Source organism: Pan troglodytes, chromosome 6 (genome assembly GCF_028858775.2).
Source record: "Pan troglodytes isolate AG18354 chromosome 6, NHGRI_mPanTro3-v2.0_pri, whole genome shotgun sequence".
Classification (NCBI taxonomy): domain Eukaryota; kingdom Metazoa; phylum Chordata; class Mammalia; order Primates; family Hominidae; genus Pan; species Pan troglodytes.
Window position 1 is genome coordinate 74,344,819 of NC_072404.2, and position 7,463 is coordinate 74,352,281.

Consider the following 7,463-nt stretch of genomic DNA (forward strand, 5'->3'; position numbering starts at 1 on the left):
TCTGGCCTTTTTTTTTTTTTTTTTTTTGAGGCAGAGTCTCACTCTGTTGCCCAGCCGGGAGTGCACTGGCACTATCTCTGCTCACTGCAACCTCTGCCTCCCAGGTTCAAGCGATTCTCCTGCCTTAGCCTCCCAAGTAGCTGGGACTACAGGTGCGTGCCACCATGCCTGGCCGTATTTTTTTTTTTTTTTTTTTTTTGAGACGGAGTCTCACCCTGTCACCCAGGCTGGAGTGCAGTGCCCCGATCTTCACTCACTGCAACCTCTGCCTCCCGGGTTCAAGCAATTCTCCTGCATCAGCCTCCAGAGTAGCTGGGACTACAGGTGCATGCCACCACACCAGCTAATTTTTTTGTATTTTTAGTAGAGACGGGGTTTCACCATGCTGGCCAGGCTAGTGGCAAACTCCTGACCTCATGATCCACTGGCTTCGGCCTCCCAAAGTGCTAGGATTACAGGCGTGAGCCACCACACCCGGCGATTTGGCCTAATTTTTAAAGTAAGCTGGAGCACAGAAAATGTTTCTGCAATTATTAATCTACTTGGTTTTTTGTTGTTGTTGTTGTTGTTATTGTTTTTTCAAGAGAGGGTCTCACTCTGTCACCCAAGCTGGAGTGCAGTGGCATGATCATGGCTCACTAAAGCCTCGACCTCTTGGGCTCAAGCGATCTTCCTGCCTCAGCCTTCCAAGAGCTGGGACTACATGCATGCACCACCACGCCCAGATAATTTTTTTTTCTTTTTCTCAGCCATACGTGCTTTATTGACAACGCGCACCTCAGGCCTTGACCGCGTACTGCCGCAGCAGGTACAGCCGCTCCCTCCGCTGCTGCTTCTTGGTCTTCAGGTTCTCCTCGTGCTTGTTGAGCCGGCGGCGCATGGCGCGTGTCTTCTTAGGCCGCAGGTCCAGGGGCTTGTACTTCTTGCCCTTGTAGAATTTCCTGAGGTTTTCTTTCTGAGTCTGGTTAATAACTGTGAGAACATGGGCAATGGATTTTCGGACGACTAGGATCTTAGGGAGCTTGGAGGCCGCACCGCCTGTCACTTTGGCGACGCGCAGCTGGACAGCTCCACCTTCAGGTCGTCCAGCTGTTTCAGCAGCTCCTCCTTCTTCCCGCGAAGATCTCGAGCCTTGATCTTGGCCATTGCTGCACAGGCCGCTGCCGCCTCCGCCGCTGCCCGCTCCTCGGGAAAGAGCTACTTTTTTAAGTTCTTGTAGAGACGGGTCTCACTATGTTGCCCAGACTGGATTTGAACTCTTGGGCTTGAGAGATCCTCCCACCTTGGCTTCCCCAAATGCTGGGATTACAGGCGTGAGCCACCACACCTGGCCTCACATATTTTGACGTATAAAACACCAAAGATTTTTTTAAGGAGCTGAACAAACGAGTAATTTTTAAAGAAAAAAGTAGTGGGAGTGTCTAGCACAACCAAAATCAGGAATCAAAGTCAGCAGTTAAACATTCCAGGCTGGCCGTGGTGGCTCACAGCTGTAATCTCAACACTTTGGGAGGCTGAGGTGGACGGATCAATTGAGGTCAGGAGTTTGAGACCAGCCTGACCAACATGGTGAAATCCCCGTATCTACTAAAAGTACAAAAATTAGGCCGGGTGTGCTGGTTCATGCCTGTAATCCCAGCACTTTGGGAGGCCGAGGGGGGCGGATCACCTGAGGTCAGTAGTTCGAGACCAGCCTGGCCACCATGGTGAAACCCCATCTCTACTAAAAATACAAAAATTAGCTGGGCGTGGTGGCGGGTGCCTGTAATCCCAGCTACTCGGGAGGCTGAGGCAGGGAGAATCACTTCAATCCAGGAGGTGGAGGTTGCAGTGAGCTGAAATCACACCACTGCACTCCAACCTGTGTGACAGAGTGAGACACCATCTCAAAAAAAAAAAAAAAAAAAAAGGGACAAAAAAATACCCAGGCGTGGTGGCGCATGCCCATAATCCCAGCTACATGGGAGGCTGAGGCAGAAGAATCACTTGAACCAGGGAGGCGGAGGTTGCAGTGAGCCGAGATCACACTACTGCACTCCATTCTGTAAGACAGACTAAGACTCTGTCTAAAAAAATTAAATTAAATTAAATTAAATTTGCAATTCCGAGTTTGGTAAGAACAGTGAACTGTGGGCCGGGCGTGGTGGCTCACGTCTGTAATCCCAGCACTTTGGGAGGCCAAGGCGGGTGGATCACGAGGTCAGGAGTTCAAGACCACCCTGGCCAACATGGTGAAACCCCGTTTCTACTAAAAATACAAAAATTAGCTGGGCGTGGTGGTGCATGCCTGTAATTCCCAGCTACTCAGGGGACTGAGGCAGGAGAATAGCTTGAACCAGGACCCATGAGGTGGAGGTAGCAGTGAGTGAGATCATACCACTGCACTCCAGCCTGGGCTACAGAGAGAGATTCTGTCTCAAAAAAAAAAAAAAAAAAAAGAAGAAGAAGAAGAGTGAACTGTGGCCCGGTGACCAGCACACAGCATTCTAGAGTTCACGGCTTGCTCTCTGGGAAACTGTTTTAGCCAAAGTTGTGGCATCATCCCTGGCCACTCACTTTACTCAAAAGACCTGGCTCAAAATGCCTATTTATGGAAATCAACTCTAGCCTCAAAAGACAAAACCACTGCAGTTCTAAAGATATTCAAAAGAAGGTAATTAAGTTTATTAAAAAGCAATGAATGGCCAGGCACAATGTCTCACGCCTGTAATCCCAGCACTTTGGGAGGCTGAGGCAGAATGATCACTTGAGGCCAGGAGTTTGAGACTAGCCTGGGCAACATAGTGAGACCCTGTCTCTACAAAATAATTCTAAAAATTAGCTGGGCATGGTGGTGTGTGCCTGTTGTCCCAGTTACTCCAGAGGCTGGGATGGGAGGATCACTTGAGGCCAGGAGTTGGAGGTTGCAGTGAGCCAGGATTGCACCACTGCTCTCCAGCCTGGGTGACAGGGAGAGATTTTGTCTCTAAAAAGGAAATAAAGGAAGCAAGGAAGGGCTTCTCTTCCAAATACTCCCACTTCATTTGGGGCAATTACAAGATTCCAGGAAACACGGAAAACCTAGCTTGAGTGCCTTTTTGGATGTATGCTAATGGGAAAACAAATCTCATTAATTAACTCATAGAACGGCTAAGAGGAAAGGATCTTAGGGGACGTGTGCTTTCACTCCCTAAATTTAAACATGAGGAAACTGGGTACCAAAGAGACAAAGTAACTAAGCAGGTAGAGACAGAAGAGCCTCTCTTACCATAAGGGGTCTCTCATTGAAAAACCAGCAAAACTCGTTCCCTGCCTGCATCCTCCAAGATCCTAGCCCAACGTAGAATAGAAATGTCTTCACTTCAGAGGACAACCGGTTTGTCCTTTGCTTTTTACATGCCTTTTAACGAGCAGTATTTCTCAACTTCGTGTTTGTGCAAACTCTTGAGTAGCACAAACTTCTGAGCTAAGAGACACTCCACTCTGTTTGCAATTGAGGGCAAAGGCCGGGATGCTTGGGCACAGCTCTGGGTTCCTTTCCCAGAAGTCTGGGGTGGCAGAAAAAAAAAAAAGCATTTAATTTTTCACACACTGAGTAGAGACTTGGCTCATCAAGTAAAGGTAAACTTACTCTTTTGTTCTTTTTTTTTTTTTTTTTGAGACGGAATTTCGCTCTTGTTGCATGGGCTGGAGTGCAATGGCATGACCTCGGCTCACTGCAACCGCTACCTCCTGGGTTCAAGCGATTCTCCTGCCTCAGCCTCCCAAGCAGCTTGGATTACAGGCACCCACCACCATGCCCAGTTAATTTTTGTATTTCTTTTTTTTTTTACTTTTTAATTTAATTTAATTTTATTTTTGAGATGGAGTTTCACTCTTGTTGCCCAGGCTGGAGAGAAATGCTGCGATCTCAGCTCACTGCAACCTCTGCCTCCTGGGTTCAAGTGATTCTCCCTGCCTCAGCCTCCTGAGTAGATGGGATTACAGGCACCCACTACCACGCCCAGGTAATTTTATTTTTATTATTATTATTTTTTTGAGACGGAGTGTCACTCTGTCGCCCAGGCTGGAGTGCAGTGGCACGATCTCCACTCACTGCAAGCTCCGCCTCCCGGGCTCATGCCATTCTCCTGCCTCAGCCTCTGGAGTAGCTGGGACTACAGACGCCCGCCACCACGCCCAGAGAATTTTTTGTATTTTTAGTGGAGATGGGGTTTCACTGTGTTGGCCAGGATGGTCTCAATCTCCTGACCTCATGATCCACCCGCCTCGGCCTCCCAAAGTGCTGGGATTACAGGCATCAGCCACCACTCCTGGCCATTTTTTTGTATTTTTAGTAGAGATGGGGTTTCGCCATCTTGGTCAGGCTGGTCTCAAACTCCTGACCTCAGGTGATCCACCCGCCTCAGCCTCCCAAAGTGCTGGGATTATAAGTGTGAGCCACTGCGCCCGACCACTGTGTGACAACTTTTAAGTAGCTGCTGTGTACTTAGTAAATAGATAGGTATAATTGTGTGTGCCAAGGCAGATCGCTGCCCTTAGGACTTTATGATTTTGGTGAAAATCAAGAAAAACATACATAAAACCTTTATTTCGGCCGGGCGCTGTGGCTCATGCCTGTAATCCTAGCACTTTGGGAGGCCGAGGCGGGTGGATCATGAGGTCAGGAGATCAAGACCATCCTGGCTAAAACAGTGAAACCCCGTCTCTACTAAAAATACAAAAAATTAGTCGGACGTGGTTGCGGGCACCTGTAGTCTCAGCTACTCAGGAGGCTGAGGCAGGAGAATGGCGTGAACCTGGGAGGTGGAGCTTGCAGTGAGCCAAGATTGCCCACTGCACTCCAGCCTGGGCGACAGAGCGAGACTCCGTCTCAAAACAAAAAAAAAAACAAAAAACCTTTATTTCACACTCTATGTAACAAACGTGTAGTATTACCTAGTGAAAACTGGCTGGTAAGTAATGGGTAAGTTAAGACTTGGTGTAGTTAAGACTCAATTCAATGTTAACCCAAAATTTGTATTTCTAGGGAGCTAAAAATCTTGGGGATCTTTGGCAAATTCAGTATTTTGGGGAAGAAGGAAGGAAGGGAGGGAAGGAGGAATTTTCAGGATTGAGTTGCATTTACTGCCAGTCACTATTAACCACAGTCTTCTACAGAGACCTCATGTCTTTTCATAAACCAGAACACTCCTTTAGTAATTCTGAAATGAGCAAAAGAGGTCATTTTTGGCCGGGCACAGTGGATCACACCTGTAATCCCAGCACTTTGGGAGGCCAAGGCAGGTGGATCACTTGAGCCCAGGAGTTCAAGACTAGCCTGGCCAACATGGCGAAACCCCATCTCTACTAAAAACACAAAAATTAGCCAGGCATGGTGGTGCGTGCCTCTAATTCCAGCTACATGGAAGGCTGGGGCAGGAGAATCACTTGAACCCTGGAGGCAGAGGTTGCAGTGAGCCGAGATCACACCACTGCACTCCAGCCTGGGTGACAGAGCGAGACTCTGTCTCAAAAAAAAAAAAAAAAAAAGTCATCTTTATTTTACAGGGGGGTTAAGTCCTAACAAAACAGCTCATTATTTGAGTATTGGGGAGGGGGTGTTTAATCTTGTTAGACAAATAAATGACTTTTGTTCTCCCCTAAGAGTTTGTAAATAATTACTGAAAATTGGCCGGGCGCGGTGGCTCACGCCTGTAATCCCAGCACTTTGGGAGGCCAAGGTGGGCAGATCACTTAAGTCAGGAGCTGGAGACCAGCCTGGTTAATATGGTGAAACCCCGTCTTTACTAAAAATACAAAAATTAGCCTGGGGTAGTGGCACGTGCCTGTAGTCCCAGCTACTCAAGAAGCTGAGGCAGGAGAATCGTTTCAACCCGGGAGGCGGCGGTTTCATTGAGGGGAGATCGCGCCACTGCACTCCAGTCTGGTGACAGAGCGAGACTCTGTCTCAAAATAATAATAATAATGATAATAACAACTGAAAATCCAAAATTGAATACGTTTCATAATGAAACCACTTTTTATTTGTTTATGTTTGTTTGTTTGAGACAGAGTTTCATTCTTGTCACTCAGGCTCCAGTGCAATGGTGCAATCTCTGCTCACGGCAACCTCCGCCTCCGGGGTTCGAACGAATCTCCTGCCTCAGCCTTCACGAGTTGCTGGGATTACAGGCAGGCATGAGCCACCACCCACGGCTAATTTTTTTTTTTTTTTTTTTGAGATGGAGTCTCACTCTGTTGCCCAGACTGGAGCGCAGTGGTACCATCTTGGCTCACTGCAACCTCGGCCTCCCGGGTTCAAGCCATTCTTCTGCCTCAGCCTCCGGAGTAGCTGGGATTACAGGTGCCCGCCACTACGCCCAGCTAATTTTTGTATTTTTAGTAGAGACGGGGTTTCACCACCTTGGCCAGGCTGGGCTGGAGCTCCTGACCTCGTGATCCACCCGCCTTGGCCTCCCGAAGTGCTGGGATTACAGGCATGAGTCACCGTGCCCGGCAGACCCCCGTCTAATTTTGTATATTTAGTAGAGACGGGTTTTCTCCACGTTGGTCAGACTGTTCAAGAACTCCCGACCTCAGGTGATCTGCCTGCCTCAGCCTCCCAAAGGGCTGGGATTACAGGCGTGAACCACTGCGCCCGCCCACTTTTAAAAATTATATACCATAGAGGCCCGGCGCGGTGGTTCACGCCTGTAATCCCAGCCCTTTGGGAGGCTGAGGCGGGTGGATCACGAGATCAGGAGATCGAGACCGCCCTGGCTAACACGGTGAAACCTCGTCTCTACTGAAAATACAAAAATACAAAAAAAAAAAAAAAAAATTAGCCGGGCGTGGTGGCGGGCACCTATAGTCCCACCTACTGGGGAGGCTGAGGCCAGGGAATGGCATGAACACGGGAGGCAGAGCTTGCAGTGAGCAGAGATCGCGCCACTGCACTCCAGCCTGGGCGACAGAGCGAGACTCTGTCTCAAGAATAAAAAAAAAATTATATACCATAGAAATGCCCTCATGGCCCTGTCGTGTGAAGGAAATCCTAAGATGCCCTCTGATAGCCATACATGGAATGCTAAACCTATGAAAAAGTTTTTTTTTTTGAGACGGAGTCTGGCTGTGTCGCCCAGGCTGGAGTGCAGTGGCGTGATCTTGGCTCACTGCAAGCTCCGCCTCCCGGTTCATGCCATTCTCCTGCCTCAGCCTCCCGAGTAACTGGGACTACAGGCGCCCGCCACCAGGCCTGGCTAATTTTTTGTATTTTTAGTAGAGACAGGGTTTCACCATGTTAGCCAGGATGGTCTCGATCTCCTGACCTTGTGTTTCGCCCGCCTCGGCCTCCCGAAGTGCTGGGATTACAGGCTTGAGCCACCGTGCCTGGCCGAAAAAGTTTTAAAGTTAAAAGAAATAAGGAAATAGATCATGAACATGTTGAAAGCTTTCTCTACAAACATGTCCATTGCAATGCAGTTTATAAAAGCAAAACATTT

The 7,463-nt window shown here is 48.5% G+C and overlaps 1 pseudogene; it reads right to left on the reverse strand.

Annotated features, from left to right (window-relative positions):
- Window positions 1–761: 761 nt before the first annotated feature.
- LOC463450 (large ribosomal subunit protein uL29-like) lies at window positions 762–1,161 on the reverse strand (annotated as a pseudogene).
- Between the last annotated feature and the right edge of the window lie 6,302 nt (window positions 1,162–7,463).